This window comes from Prionailurus viverrinus, chromosome B1, assembly GCF_022837055.1.
Source record: "Prionailurus viverrinus isolate Anna chromosome B1, UM_Priviv_1.0, whole genome shotgun sequence".
In the NCBI taxonomy this organism is placed as follows: domain Eukaryota; kingdom Metazoa; phylum Chordata; class Mammalia; order Carnivora; family Felidae; genus Prionailurus; species Prionailurus viverrinus.
In genome coordinates this window covers 76127509-76143296 of record NC_062564.1, presented here as the reverse complement: position 1 = coordinate 76143296, position 15788 = coordinate 76127509, and the positions used below count along the sequence as shown (strand labels likewise).

Genomic DNA, 15788 nt, shown 5'->3' with positions numbered 1-15788 from the left:
TATCCTTCCCGGAGAGGTTTAGAAATGAATAACCTTGAGATGTTCAGACCTCCGGAGGTTTACTGGCTTCAGAGATTCTGATTTTATTTATAGGCTGCAAGAAAACACTCAATGAAGTTTGTTGTGATTCACTGCTCATCACCTTGAGCTATTGCCACTCAGTGCCGGGAAGGCACTGAATCTCGTACAGTAAGAGAATAGAATAAAAACCACGTAGCTCAAAACAGAAGCCTAAGTGTTGTTATCTCAGGCATTTCTCATAACATATCGAGTGGACCCAGGCCAATGGCTTTAGATCTGAATTTTTCTGCTTACTCCCACCCCTGTGAGAGGTGAATACTTTGTCAAAACAGCAGCTGCTTTGGGCCTAGTGCTTCTGGTGGCTGAAGGAAAAGCTAACAGGAATGACAGTTTTTGGGCCCAGCTGAATAGCGGTCGGACGTAAAGTAAATCTAGATAAATTATGCTTTGGCCTGTTAGAGTACCCCTGACTCCCTCCCCAGGTCTGATTTATGCAGAAGTGCCTGTCTGCCCCCTCTTCTGAATATACAGCAAACACATTTTCGATGTTCTGTGCAGATTTGAGAGAGCCACTGAAGCAGGTAGCTGTGAAATGGACATCAAGGGTGTCTGCCGAAACCCATCGTCCATGCCGTTGAAATATAGAACTCACACATTTAAGCCAGAAACATGAAGTGGAACAAATTGGGTTGCAAGCCAGGTAATAAAATAAGTGATAAATGGAGAGGGACCCCAAAGGTCGTTCCGAAAAGCTGGCATGGGATTGGAGGCCAGGCTGAGAGGAGGTCGGTGTTGGGAGGGGCTTCATGCGGAGGCTCCTGCATGATGGATGCAGCCAGTTATCTTGACTGCCGTTTCCTAAATTTTGTATTTGGGAGGGGGAGCAAGGAGGCTTGGCTTTAAGGTTTTTTTTTGTTGTTGTTGTTTTGTTTTGGAAGGGCTTGGATAGTGTATTTTGTTGTTGTTGTTTTTCATTCCTTAATGAAAACTTAAAGTGAGAACTAGCAACATTTATCTTTCTTTCAATCTCAAGAATTGTTAGAGTGTTATTTTTTTTTTTCTCCCTCAAAGGAGGCTAGAAATGGTGGCAAAGTTATGAGGGCTTTTGGACTTTACTAGGTATTTTCTAGCATGGAACTACTACTACCATTACTTCTTCTTCTTCTTCTTTCTTTTTTTTTGCATATATCTGAGAGAGAGAGAGAGAGAGAGAGAGCAAGCACAAATGGGGTAGGGGCGGGGAGAGAGAGACCCAAGCAGGCTCCGTGCTGTCGGTGCAGAGCCCGACGCGGAGCTTGAACTCAGAAACTGTGAGATCGTGACCTGGGCCGAGATCAAGAGTTGGACCAAGAGTTGGATGCTTACTTAACTGAGCCACCCAGGCGCCCCTCCCTTCATGGAAATTCGTAAAGATCTGTATCACATACTTAGTATCATATAACAGGGTGTCCCCTCCCCCGAGTTGTTTTCTCTGGCAGTTTGGGTCTGTAAAGGGCATCTTTTAAAAAAAATTTTTTTTTAAATGTTTATTTATTTTTGAGACAGAGAGAGACCAAGCATGAGCAGGGGAGGGGCAGAGAGCGAGGGAGACACAAAATCCAAAGCAGCTCCAGGCTCTGAGCTGTCAGCACAGAGCCTGACGCGGGGCTCAAACTCACAGACCGTGAGATCATGACCTGAGCCGAAGTCGGATGCTCAAGCGACTGAGCCACCCAGGCGCCCCAGTAAAGAGCATCTCGAGCCTTTCTTTGTTAGATGGATCATGTCCTTGCTCCTTCCCAGTCTTGTCCATGAGGTCCTACAAAGCAGCCTGGTGAATGGTTCTCTGCCCCTCATGCCTATTTCACAGGTTGGTGTAGGCTACTTACATGCCTTACCACTGGTTGCAAAGGACAGACATGGACTCCTGTGACTTCGGGTCCTGTGAAGCTTATTGTTAGGTCCTAGGAAAGGGAAACAGTCAGGCCCTGGGAAGGGAAGGGCAGGGGCTGAGGAGAACTGGAGGCTGAAGTCAGAAGGCTGCTTGTGTCTCTACTAGTTCTGGAGGCCTCTGCTGAGAGGTTGTGGGGTGTCATTCTGGGAGCCTGCCCTCCCTGTTAACTCAGGTACTCTCCAGGCTGCTGGTCTGTCTTGGGGCTATCTGCTTCACTGCCTGCTGCTAGCTGACTTTACTTCCTGATTCAAATCTCTGAGAGAATTTGAATGGTTGAGCCAACTAACCATCGTCTCTGAGGTTAAACCACCACATCACAGGTTGATGGCCAGCCTAGGGATTGGTTGCTTTTAGGTCAGGTTCCCCATCTGGGTCCTGTCAGTTTCTGTTCCATATGACTAGCAGGTCGATGGTGTGGGAGTGTGTGTGTGGAGGTGTGAGTGTGGGTGTGTTTTAGTCAGAAAATCATTGCCTAAGGCTGCCCTCAAGCATTGGTTGGGAATATTACCAATTTCCTTTAGAAGGGATCGTGAGCAAGGCATATGCCTCAACGCGGTGAAGAGCATACACACTTTCACGTAATGCCTGCAAGATACCAGGAAGGTGGAGGAAATTATCCCTCTTTTGACACTGAAGAAATTGGGGCCAAAAGAGGTTAAGTACTTTGCTTAAAGTTATAGACATGGTAGGTGACAGAGCTGAGATTTGAAAAATGCCTGATTTACTTGGCTCTCCTAGGCCATGACATGTTTTCTACTTTCGAGTTATTAAAAAATGAGGCAGGGCCACAGTACAACTTGAAATGGTGTCGGCCCTTTCTTGTTCTTGGAGGGACTGGGCTTGTGGTAGCCATTTTCCTAGTGCTCGGTAGCCAGGAGAGCATCCCATTTTTTCCATCCCAAGGGAAAGAGGCTCTAAGAGAGATTCTTGAGTTTTCAGTTATTGAAAAGAAATGGTTAAAACTCAGTATGTTGACATCACTACTGTTCTCACTATATTGGCGCTGAACCAGGAGTTGGGTTGGGGACGTTCTCAAACTGAGAAGTCCTCCTCTGAATTGAGGAACACTAGAGGTGAACGTTACTGGAATGGAGCCTGTCAGTCCTGTTCATTTCCCTCTCCCAGGTTCTCTTCTTCACACAGGGGTTTGTGATTGCTCTCCAGCTGGCACACGGTAGGCATAGGCTACACTGTGTTGGCTAGCTTGCAGCTCCACTGCCTGTCCTCAGGTCCTGGGTAGGCACCTTCTTGATGAATCCCTTTTTCCTCATGCTTCATTCTCATTGTTTCTCTCTCTTTCTCTCTCTCTTTTAAAAAAAATGTTCTTTTCAATGTTTATTTTTTTGAGAGAGAGAGACCAAGCATGAGCAGGGGAGGTTCAGAGAGAGAGGGAGACACAGAAACTGAAGCAGGCTCCAGGCTCCGAAATGTCGGCACAGAACCCGATGCAGGGCCCGAACTCATGAAGGGCAAGATCATGACCTGAGCTGAAGTCAAGATGCTTAAAATGACTGAGCCACCCAGGTGCTCCTCATCATTTCTCTTTTTATTAAAAAAAATTTTTTTAAAACATTTATTCATTTTTGAGAGTGAGAGAGACAGCATGAGCAGGGGAGGGGCAGAGAGAGGGAGACATAGAATCCGAAGCAGGCTCTGAGCTGGCAGCGTAGGGCCCAACGCAGGGCTTGAGCTCACAGCCTGCGAGATCATGACCTGGGCTAAAGTCGGACGCTTAATCAACTGAGCCATGCAGGCGCCCCATCATTTCTCTTTATTCAGATTTTACCCGCTGAGGCAGATTTTCTGATGCCTGTTTGGGGAATTCTTTGGAATTCTGTTTGGCTTCTTTAGTGGTTCAGCTTTAACTTCTGTGTTCCTTATGATTTTTAGTCTAATAAACTGTACTTTGGGAAAATGCAGATGTTTGTATTTAACAACTAACTCCTCTTTCCTGCTCCTGTCTCCTCTTTTGACATTACCTCTTTGGTGGTAATGGCTGCATTACCACCTGCTCTAACATGCCCTGAGTCGGGTGACCTTGGGCAAGTTACTTGGTCTCTCTGAGCTTTTGGGGCATGTAAAGAAAGCATTTGGCACAGTGCACGGCACAAGGTAATGACTCCAGAAAAGTTAGGTGCTGCTAAGGTTATAATGATAATCGTGGTAATTGTTGCGTTTTCTTCTCAGGATTGTTAATGCTCGTTCTTCCCAAAGGGGGGAGCTCTTAACTTTGAGCTGCTTCAGCATAGTAATGGACAGGAGCCTTAATGCATGGTCTTCTTGTTTATATTCTGTTGTCATACTGGGGTTTGAAGCATTTCAAGTGTTCTAAAGCAAATTTCCTATGAAGATAATTATCATGTTTCTAATGTAGTTGGGAGCTGAGGTGTTTTAATTAATGATGTGCCAGCAACCCTTTCAATATGGTGAAGTGTGATTTTTTTTTTTTTTAAAGGCCTTCCTCTACTTGGTCATAATTAGGGACATTTGGAACGCTCAGGCATAATATCTGCTGATTTGTACACTTTCATTAAGCAATTAGGACTGAATGACCCAGTGACCAGACCTTCAGGGGATCAGGTTCCAATTTTTGAGGAGGAGGAGATAGTTATGTTCTCTTCTTCTCCCCTGCCCATTTTCCCCGTCACCTTTACTCACAGCCAGTGTTTATCTGAAGAAGTGCTGCTGTACATCTTTTGAGGCCTTGATTTTTATAGATTGTCCCTACTGCACTGCCCCTCTCACACCTGCCCCTCCCTGCCACTTTTTTTTGCCTTGTGAGCCAATCTGGCTAAATCTTAATGCTACAGAATAACATTTTCATATGGCACTGAGTGCTTTTGGGGTACTAAAGATGATTAAGAATGCAAATGAAAGAGGTAAAGTTAGATCCATGAGAATCTGGAGAGAGAGGGAGAAAACCAAAGAAAAAACCTTGAAAACTTAAAAAGGATTGTTGATTTCATATCTAACCATCATTTTTATAGATTGAGCTCCTTAAGAAACAGGTGCCATGCTTGACTTGTTCTGTCTTATAGTCCTGTACTTAGCACTGAATCTGGTGCAGAATAGAATTTATGGAATGATTTATTGAGAAAACGGAGGTTCATTGATATTTATGTAAATTACAGTGATATCTATAGGGACAGATATCTGTAGGGTCAGAATCTGAATCTCCAGGACCTAGTGAAAGAAGTGTAAACAACAGAATGAAGCAAAGAAAGCAAGAATTAAAAGAAAAACAAAAGACAACATAGAAACATATTAGGAATGTATAAGAAAGTTACAAAATAGAAAATGTAAATTTTCCTTGTTCATGTAGAGGGAACATAGAGTGTGTGGATGTGTGGCATTGCATAATTCAGTGCTGCTATTTGATTGTTTTTCAAAAAGCAGAGGGCGAGCAGCTGCATAACAATTTTGCTCTTGTTTGGTTTATATCTTTTCTTGATGTTGTCCTTTTATTACTTAAACTAGGATGACTTCTCAAGCTCAGAGTCTCATCATTTTTTTCCCATTTTCCACCTTAGGTTTATAGGTGCTGTGTTTAATCACCCTTAATTTCAAAACTCTTTTCCTTGCTATTAATGCAGATTATACAATTTCAGATCCATTTTCATTCGCCAGGTCCTTTATACAGCAAGGGAGTCAAAGGCTGGTATGAGTCTGAACAGGAAGCTGAGTTTTGAGCCAGTACTCCAAACATGCCCTCTGTTGTGCAGGTTCCACGGACCAGATACTGTTCCTTTCCCCAGCCCCCTGGCTGCTCCCACTGCTGACATACAGAGGTGCCACAGGGGCCTCCTGGAGCAGTGTGGGTAAACGCTCCTTAAGCACTGCGCCACTCTCAGCCAGCGTAATGCGTGGAGTCTCCTCCTCTCACATCCTGAAGCCAGGCAAGGACTCTAACTCCCGAACACGGTCAAAGGAGAGGCTGGTGGTGGCGGCTCTCTGGGATCGGGGTGATGTGGGCGGACAGATATTTCCTGAGGAGTAGAAGAGCCCAGATTGACCATCAGCCTACTCCCATTCTTCGTTTTTCAGCTCAGAGGCATGTATTGGTGGTTGTGGTGTGTGGTGAGCAGAGGACAGAGGTGAGGACCATCCATCTTTCCTTGTTAGAAAGCACCTGTCAGTGTTTTGCCTTGGTGATGTTTTCCCAGGTGATTGCAGCAGTGATGACTGCCAGATAAGAACTGTAGCCCCCAAGGGAGTGGGGAGCGATCCGTACAAACCACTCACTCTAGGGCTGGAGTGCATGTATGAGGGCTGTTTGGGGTGCCATACAGGATGTATTTCCTTTAGCTGACTGGAACACATACTGTGATTTCCAATTATGCAGGCACCTAGAAAAATTAGTTTTGAAAATCTCTGAAGTAGGCCCAGCACCTATTTACCAATTCATCTGTAATTACTTATTGATCACATACCATGTGACCAGGCTTGGCCAGACCCTGCTCAGATAGAATAGTAAAATTTGGTCCAGGGTTTTTGAACCGTCATTCTGTTTGTGATTTAGGTTATTAGGGAAAGCCCATTTACCCTGAAATAGAGACAGATAGCCTCTGGGAGTTCTGAGTGGAAATTCATCTGGTTCCGCTGTCATTTGGAGAAGGTAGTGCGCTGGTACCTTCAGCAGTGGATTACGCACAATCAGCGGTGATGAATGTATGAGCATTTTTAATTAGTCTTCATGCCCTCTGTCTAATGCAATCAGAAGCCCTCTATCAGAGGAGAGATTTATAATCAATCATTCATCATCTTCTGAGGTGGTTATAAACCCATTCACTTTTAGCCTGCAACTTAAAATATCTGCTTTAGAGAATTATTATTTAACCAGGCAGATATCTATAAACCAAGTATATTTTGAGCATGTAGACTTAAATCTCAAATTGCAGATTGCTCTGATTAAGTGTAATTGTGTGAATTAAGGTGTCTCTAAGCCTTCAGTCTGTGCAGGGGAAACATAGTGCTAGAGAAAAAGGATCAGCCTGGCATTAAGGAGATATGAGTTCCAGGCCTAGCTTTGTGAACCCCAGTTTCCTTGTTTGTTTAAAAAAAAAAAAGATTGATACAGCTGGTATTTCAGTCCTCACTATGTCAGTTAAGGTTACGTTGCTTATAGCACAACCTTATAGTAAACAACGTTTTTAGACCATTTACTGTGTTGGGCACTGATCTACTATACTGCACCTTATGGCAGGTATGTGAAGCCTGCATCATCTCATTTATTCAAAAGGCCACCTCTTTGGGGGCACCTGGGTGGCTCAGAGAGTTAAACATTTGTCTCTTGATTTCAACTCAGGTCATGATCTCATGGTTCATGAGATTGAGCCCCGCGTTGGACTCTATGCTGACAGTGTGGGGCCTGCTTGACATTTTCTCTCTTCTGTCTCTCTGCCCACCCCTCCCCTGCGTTCATTCTCTCCCTCTCTCTCTCTCTCCCTCTCTCCCTCTCCCTCTCTTTCTCTCTCTCTCAAAATAAATAAATAAACACTTAAAAAAAAAGAGGCCGCCTCTGTCAGCACTGGAGTTCTTGGTGGAAAGGCTGATTTCTGCAGGCCAAAGATTTGGAGGTGTCAGATATGAATCTGCAATAATTATCTAAATAAAGATGTTGTTTGAATACAGAGTCCTACAGAGATGATCTTTTGTTTGCTATAGAGGGTCTGACAAATTTCTGCAATTAAAGTGAAATTGACAAATTAAAATTTCTAATTTAACTCACAGCCAAATAATTCCTCTATTTTGATCCGCTGTAAAAGTGATTTTTTTCTGGGTCACCTGGGTGGCTCAGTAGGTTGAACGCCTGACTTCGGCTCAAGTCATAATCTCACAGTTCATGAGTTTGAGCCCCGCATTGGACTCTCTGCTGTCAGTGCAGAGTCCACTTCAGATCCTCTGTCTCCAACCCCCCCCCCGCCCCTCCCTGCCTCAAAAATAAATAAATATTAAAAAAAATTTTTCCCCCCAAAGGTGAAATTCTAGAGAATTTGATGACAAGTTAATCTTTATTGTTGGTCAGCAGCATTAGTAAGCATGTAGAAAGTGGATCGCTTTTATTCCCCTACTAATTATGGGCAGTATAGATCAGTACAGTTCTTTGGGAGCCCACTTATATCAGAAGCCTTCAGGTGTGTGTACTTCTAGGGTTTTCACAAAAGGACAAAACTAAGGATATGCGAAAATGTTTAGTAAAAAGAACGTTCATTGTCCCCTGTTTATGACACTAGTTGGTTAAATACATACATTTTATTTTTTAACGTTTTTATTCATTTTTGAGAGACAGAGAAAGACCAAGCACTAGCTGGGGAGGGGAAGAAAGAGAGAGACACAGAATCTGAAGTGGGCTCCAGGGTCCCAGCTGTCAGCACAAAGCCTGACTTGGGGCTTGAACCCATGAACTGTGAGATCAGGACCTGAGCTGAAGTTTGACGCTTAACCACCTGAGCCACCCAGGTGCCCCTTAAATACACATATTTAATGTTAAAACAGGTCATTAAAATTGCATGTATTGTTAAGCAAAAGAAAAAAGTTATATGCTATGCAAGTCTTAGGGTAAGCGCAAGCACATGAATTGGTGAATATGCACACGTAGATGCAGATTTAAAGTAGGATATCTGGAGCTTAACATAGTTATTTTTGTCTGGTTGAGTGATACCAGTTGTGTTTTTTTTTCATATCTGCATTACATTTATTTTTCTGTAATTAATCTGCATTGTTTTTCTGATAACAAGCAAATAATACAAACCTCCTGAAGTAGTAACCCCAGCTCAATCCAAGGGCTAGAAATTGCTTATACACCTGAATTTGTGAGGAAATGTAATTGTTTTGAATGGACATAATTCTTACCCCGAGGTAATCCAGTTTGGTTAATTTGCCTTTATTGACATTGATAATTGAGGAGATCTTTGAGTTCTTTGAAACAAGATTTAGAAAAATTTCACTCTGATTGTACCCTGATAGAAACCAAAAGAAACTAAAAAGCAAAAACAAAGACAACAATCTCTGGGGACCTTCCTTTTTTCCTTCAATAGTTAAAATTAATACCAATGAAACTTGTTAATTGTAGAAATTTAGAATATTTAGACAGACAACAAAGCAAATAAAATTAAACACACACACAATCCCACTTTCCAGAAATAACCACTATTTACATTTTGGGTTATGTCCTTCCTGAATTTATATTATAGATGCACATATGTGCGTGTGTGTATGTGTGTGTGTATGTGTGTATTTGTAGTCACACAAAGAGATACATGCACAGTGTTTCTTACCAATAGAGGACGGTCCACCAGACTGTATAGTTTAGTGAGCACCGGGACTGTGGCTTGTGGGCATGTCAGAGTTCATAGTGCAATAACAGTGCCTGGCACTTAGCTGGAATTGAATAAATATTCATGGAACAACTGCATGCATCTTGATGATCTTTCAAGTCACCTGTTTTGCTCCCAAAGGTTATTTTGACGACTAGCTAGAATCTCATTGTGTGGATATACCACATTTAGTTGTTTCCAGTCTTTAAGAAAGCTCTGCTGAAATAAATGCTCTTGTAACTAAATGCTTGATACATCATAAATTATTCATTAAGATTAATAACCTAGTGGTTGGGTTGTTGGACCAAAGATCAAAGGGTATGTATGTGTTTCTCACTTTCAATAGCATTGACAAATGTCCTCCAGAAAGGATGCACTATTTTACATTTCCAGTGAAAGAACACAGTACAGTACTTGATTTTACCTACACACTTGGGATCATAGACCTTTTTTTAAATTGATTTCTTTTTTTTTTTTTAGATAATTGTAAATTCAAATACTGTTGTAGGACATAATGCAGGGAAACTCCTTGTACACTTTGCCCAGTTTCCCCCAATGGAAACAGTTTGCAAAGCTATAGTATAATATTAAAACCGGGATATTGACATTGATACAATCCATTGATCTTCCCCAATTTTGTACTTATTTGCGTGTGCCTTTATTACCCTGTTAAGTTCTATACAGGTTTCCCATCTGGGTAGGTTTGCGTGTCTACCTCCACAGGCAAGATACTGAACGGTTCTAATACTGGAACTGCCCATATGTAACCATGTCACTTCCCCCCTGCCCTCCCAGTCCCTATCTTCCCATACCTAACTCCCGGCAACCACTAATCCACCCACCATTTATAAAATCTTGTCATTTCAAAAATGTTATGTGAAAGGAATTGTACAGTATGCAGCCCTTTGGAGTTGCCTTTTTTCATTCAGAATAATTCCCTGGAATTTATCCAAGTTGTTGCTGTTATCAGTAGTTTGTTACTTTTTATTGCTGAGTAATATTTCATGATATGGATATACTATAATTTGTTTAACCATTTACCGGTTGGACATCTGGGCTGGTCCTAGTTTTTGACTGTTACAAATAAAGCTGGTATGAGCATTTGTGTCTAGGTTTTTGTGTAAATGTAGGTTTCATTCTTTGTGATGACTACCCACTTGGTCAGTTGCTGGGTTGTACTGGAGTTACATGTTACAGAAACTGCTGAACTGTTTTCCAGAGTGGCTGTACCATTTTACATTCCCATCAGCAGTGTATGAGCAATGCAGTTTCTCTATATCCTCACCAACATTTAGTGTTGTCATTTTTACAAATTTTAGCTTATTTTGATAGGTGTCTAATGATACATCATTGTGGTTATAATTTGTATTTCCCTAACAGTTAATAATGTTGAACACTTTTCATGTGCTTATTTGCTTCCGGGTATCCTCTTTGGTGAAATGTCTGTACACATCTTTTGCCTGTTTTCTAATTGGATTATTTACTACTCTTGAGTTTTGAGAGTTCTTTAGTTTTCTAGACACTTTATTGAATATGTAGTTTGCAGATATTTTTTGCCAGTCTTTATTTTGTCTTTTCATCTTCTTCATATAGGCTTTTATAGAGCAAATCGTTTTAAATTTCAATGAGGTTCAATTTATCAATTTTTCCTTTTATGGATCATGCTTTTGGTATCAAGTCTCAGAACTCTTTGTCTAGCCAACATGGCCTTTTGATTCGTTCCTCAGAGACCCTCTAACTTTGATCATAATTTTTCAGCTTGGGGTAACTGTGTAGGAATTGGGTTGGACTATTTTTAGGTTTATTAATAACTGGGCTATTGTCTTTCCTTTTCTCATAACTTTAGCTGGGAGAATATAAGGGTTCTGTTTTATTTCATGCTGCCGAGAGCTTTCACAAGATGTTACAATCCTGCTTCAGAATCGGGGCACCTGAGTCTGGTCATTCATCCTGTTCCCGGTCTCTCTCACCAGTTCTACAATTTCTTGAATTGTGACAAGCAAAATAAACTCCTTATTTTCTGCCATGAAGGATGGTGATGAATGTGGAAATGGGCATTGTTAGGACTCCCCTAACTGGGCTTTTGCTGAGTCAGAAGCTGTAAACCTTTAGGGATTTGTATTTTGTGTTTTACAGCTTCCTTTAGGCAAGGTAGTAGTGTGTGGTATAGCTGGGTGGTTGACAGTGAACTCTTTAGCAAAATGGCCTAGTTTTTCATCCCGGCTCTTCCATTCACCAGCTGAGTCCGCAGAGGCATGCTCCTTAATCTCTCTCTCCTCCGGTTTCCTTATTCGTAAAATAGGGATAATAATAGTATTTACCTTATGGGGTTGTCCCAAGGATTAAGTCATTACATGTAAATTGCTCGGAGCATGGCCTGGGGAGCACTTATGGTTGTTGTTAATACTTTTATTATTATACCTCTTGCATCAGTGTAATAAAAGTAAGTAGCTTGGGTGCTTATTAACATGCAGATTCCTGGGTCTCCACTCTTAGACACACTGAATCAGAATCTGAAGGATTAAGGGCTCTAAGGAATCTGCATTTCAGCAAGGTTCTCATATGGTTCTTATGGAGGCTAAGGTGTTTGAACAGTTCATTACTCAGTTGCTTCTGTTTCTCTGTGGTAAGTGAATGCTCCAGTATTTCTTTACTGTCGGGGTTGGGTGCTTCTGCCAAGGCAAATGCTTTCTCTCTAAGAGCACTCCTAGTTGTTACCAGAGGCAAACCAAAGTGCCTATACAGGATCAAGTTATGGTGGAACTCTATTAATATCCTAACTGATTCAGTGGCATTTCTGCTGGGGTGAGGCAGGTGTGAGACCATAGGGAGTGGTGGAGTCTGTGGTAAACTGGAGCATGAATACCAAACCTGTTAATCTCCCAAGTGGGAATAATAGTAATAAACAATAAGACAGGGGGCTGGCTTCAGTACTCCGGCTGCCAGTTGTAATAGCCTTGTGCAGGTATAGAGCAGTGTTTTTTGTGTGTGTTTGTATATGTCGGTGGGGGTGTGTGTGGTGTGGGAGATTCTATTTGCCATCTGTGTGTCAGTTTTTTCTCTACCAGCCGTAGTTTTTTTCACCAGCTTGTCTGTTAGGGATTATTGTCCAGAGTGACTACTGGAAACTAAACTCTGGGATATCCTTAGGCTATGCGGATAGCAGTACATGCTTCCATTCTCAAAAAGAACGGCTCTCTAGCACTTCTCCCACAAGGGATGCTGCAGAAAGACACAGACGTTCCCTCCCTGAGAGACTTAGCTGACATTTTCTCTAAACAAGACATAACTTTGCCTGGAGGATACCCTTTTAAGCTGGAGGCTGGCTCTTGAAGACACAACAGGCTTCTTTCTTGTCATACAACGGCAGTTCTCATAACCTATCTAAGTGGTTCCCTGGATCTCCAGTTCCTTCTGTTCCATCTGGAAAACACACTACCCACTCCCTGGTGAGTGTTCTATTTGGTCGACTATTTCCAGGGTGTTCTTGAGGTTCGGCTGTCTCCTCCCACTGCTGAGTTGTGTGCATTGTTATAGTAATTATATAATTTCATCAAATAATGTTGAAACTGATAAAATATATGTGCGGAGAGAAAATTGTTCCCGTGAAGCTGAATTCTTTGTAAAGAGTAAAATAAAGGCAAGTTGCTCTAAGACATTGCTGTCAAATTGGGTGTGGAAGAGATAACTCTAAAAGGTTGGGAAGATGTTTAAAATATGAAAAGATTCTACACTTAGATTGATTCGCACTGAGGTTTTTCTCAGCTTCAAGTAGCCAAACTGGAAATGATACATTATACATTATGAGCATGGTTCATGCAAGAAAGACAACTTTGAACTTCAGTCAGTATGCCTGTACTTGAAGAAATGGCAGTGTGAAAATATTGGCAAATGGATTTGCTTTTCTTTAGGGTTCATGATGAAACAAAGTATTTAAAATGTGTATATGTGTCCTTTTTAAAGAGTCTCTGCCTTCAAGGACATTTTGTGTTCATCTACCCACAGTCATCTCAGTTGCAGTAGGATCTCTGCAGCCCCTCCATCCCAGAGAGCTATATGCTAGCAAAATTGAGTAGTTGACTAAGACTGGTCTGCAGCCAAGCAGGGGGCAGGTTTTCTTTTCAGAGAAGACAGTCCTCTAAAAACTAAATTATCTATAAATACCTTTCAAAACAATTCTCACTGAAAACTGAAGTTTGATGCATTTCTTTGTTGTCATAGCTGTTTAGTTTTAGTTCTTCAAATTCTTAAATAGCAGTAATTATACATTTGGTAAAATCAAACATTTTGTTTTCTCTTCCTGTGAGAAATTTCTCCTATAACTGATGCTCATTATTCAGTATAAGGTGACACAAAGTGATTCATTTTTCACGTTCAAGGCTATTCAAAATATACTCTAAGCAGTAAAATTTGGTGTAATAAATTATCCTTACTTCAGACACGAACTGATAAATTGTTTTTATATAAGATCTTAGTGGTAAAAATAAGTTTAGAAAAAGTAGTAGCAGTCTGCTTAGATGGCTGACCCTGTTCTGTTCCCACTGTATGCTCTGAGTGTGCCCTGTGTCCCCACGTCAGGCAGGCTGCCCGGCTATTCAGGTCACATCCGCTGACCCCGGGCTCCGAGAGCATGAGCTGCTATGGCTTCCTGGACCAAGGATCCTTCCAGGCAGTGATGTTGAAGGTAGAACAGGCAAGACAACTTGGATAAACAACTACATACTATTTTTTTCTTATGCTGACTTTGGCCGTGTCCAAATTGAGTAATAATACCCTTTCTGAAGAAGACAGTTTGCTTTTTGGAAATATATGTACCACCTGCTAGTAACCAGTTAGTCTCCTGCCCCTTGTGATCTTCAGAGTATTAGATGAAGCTAGTGATGTCACTTTTCTTTTCTCTGAGTTGTTCATCTCTGCTCATGAAGGATTTTTTTTAGCACACCAAACTGGTTTTTAGACCCTGTCTGGCTTTAGTAACAAGACTAGATAGAGATAATCATTTATTACCTACACAGGGCAAACGTCCAAGATGATTTGTTGAATGAATGAATTACTTTGCTGGACCCAACAGACATGGCTTATATTTGCTAATAACCTCAAGTGAAGACAGGCATTATGATTAGGTTAATAAACCATTAAAGTGGAGAGTGGGAATGTTAATGCAGGTATAATGTACTAGAATTGCCTGGCCGGAGCAGAGAATTGGACTTTAGCCATCACACATACATTTTTGTAGTCCTTCCTGTTCCTTCCTCTTTTCCACCACAAGAGCTTGTTCTTTTGAGACTCATGTCTGTGTCATCACTATCCAATAATGTTCATTAAGCTCCTGCATGCTGAGGACTGCTGGGTTTCATCCCTTTTAATGAGCATAGACGTTTAAGTTGAAGGATAGGCTTTTATGCGACACTGCTTTGTCCTGGAAGGACTAGTCTGTGAGGACACATGATTTTGGCACGCGTTTTCCTCAGTGCAGTAAGCTAATTAGATCAATCACATATTTTTGTTGGCAAGCTCTTTAAACAAGGGGTAAATCAGCTTGTCTTTGTCCTGGAAGATGTTATCAGACCTGGGCTCTTTGTCGGCATTAGCCATTAGTGGGATCTTTATCTTGATTTTGTAAATAGCCACTTCCTTTCCACAGTAGATGTTTATGTTCTATGATTCCTTGCTAATCACTTTGTTACTCCCTGCGGGGCACCTTTTCACTCACCCCACATTGCTTGTACAGGGTATAGTGTTGCATAGTGCTTTGTTTTGTGCTACTGTTGGTTTGGTTTTTGACATACGTTTTACAAATAAGTAATTGCACTAAATGTTTCACAAAACTTACAGAAATCAACATGAAAGGAAACTTTTCTAGTCTGGCCCTCTTTGGGTTGTGGGATGTGACTTGTTTGTCCCTGTTTTTTTTTTTTTTTTTTTTTTTTCTCCCAGCGTACAGCGTTTCCAAGTTCTTAATTTTTCCTTCAAAGCAGGTTTTTTTTCTTCCATTTGTTCAGCCCTGTTTTCTCTTTGTCCTCTCACCTGGCCCAGTGCCTCATCACTGCACCAGTTATAATCCCTCTCTCTCTCTGTGTCTTTCTCTCTGTCTGTCAAAAGCCTCATTCCAACATATCCCATGTTTATCTAACAGACTAATTTCTTTATGTTCCTCTTTTGTCCTGGAACTGCTTTGCTCAGAAATCTTTATCAACTCCTAATTGCCTTAATGAACTAGAGCTTTAACTCACTTGTCTGGCTTTCATTATCCAGTTCCATGCACTCTGGTGCATGGACTCTTCAAAAGTAAGTTGTCTGCCCAGGGTAAGCTTATTTACTGATCCATACAGGATGGTGTCATGATAAAGAACACGGGCTCTGGGGTCACATTAGCATGGGGTTCAGATGCTGGGTCAGCAGCTTACCTTGGGCAGTTAATCTTTTAGATTTCTCATCTATAAATTGGGCATAATGATAGTCCTTCCTTCACAGAAGTGTGAGGTTTGAGTTGTATATGTATCTGGCACAAAGTAAGA

General features: G+C 41.6%; 1 protein-coding gene across 4 annotated transcripts in view; it reads left to right on the top strand.

Moving 5' to 3' along the window:
• The window catches only part of FHIP1A (FHF complex subunit HOOK interacting protein 1A), a 259379-nt gene that overhangs the window by 115595 nt on the left and 127996 nt on the right, over positions 1-15788 (top strand). The window contains exon 1 of one of the 4 annotated variants that reach the window (XM_047857317.1): positions 5227-5236. The exons of the other annotated variants lie outside the window; for them this stretch is intronic. The gene's annotated coding sequence lies outside the window, so the exon portion shown is untranslated. Of the gene's footprint in view, positions 1-5226; positions 5237-15788 lie in introns of those variants that run through there. 4 annotated transcript variants of the gene reach the window in all.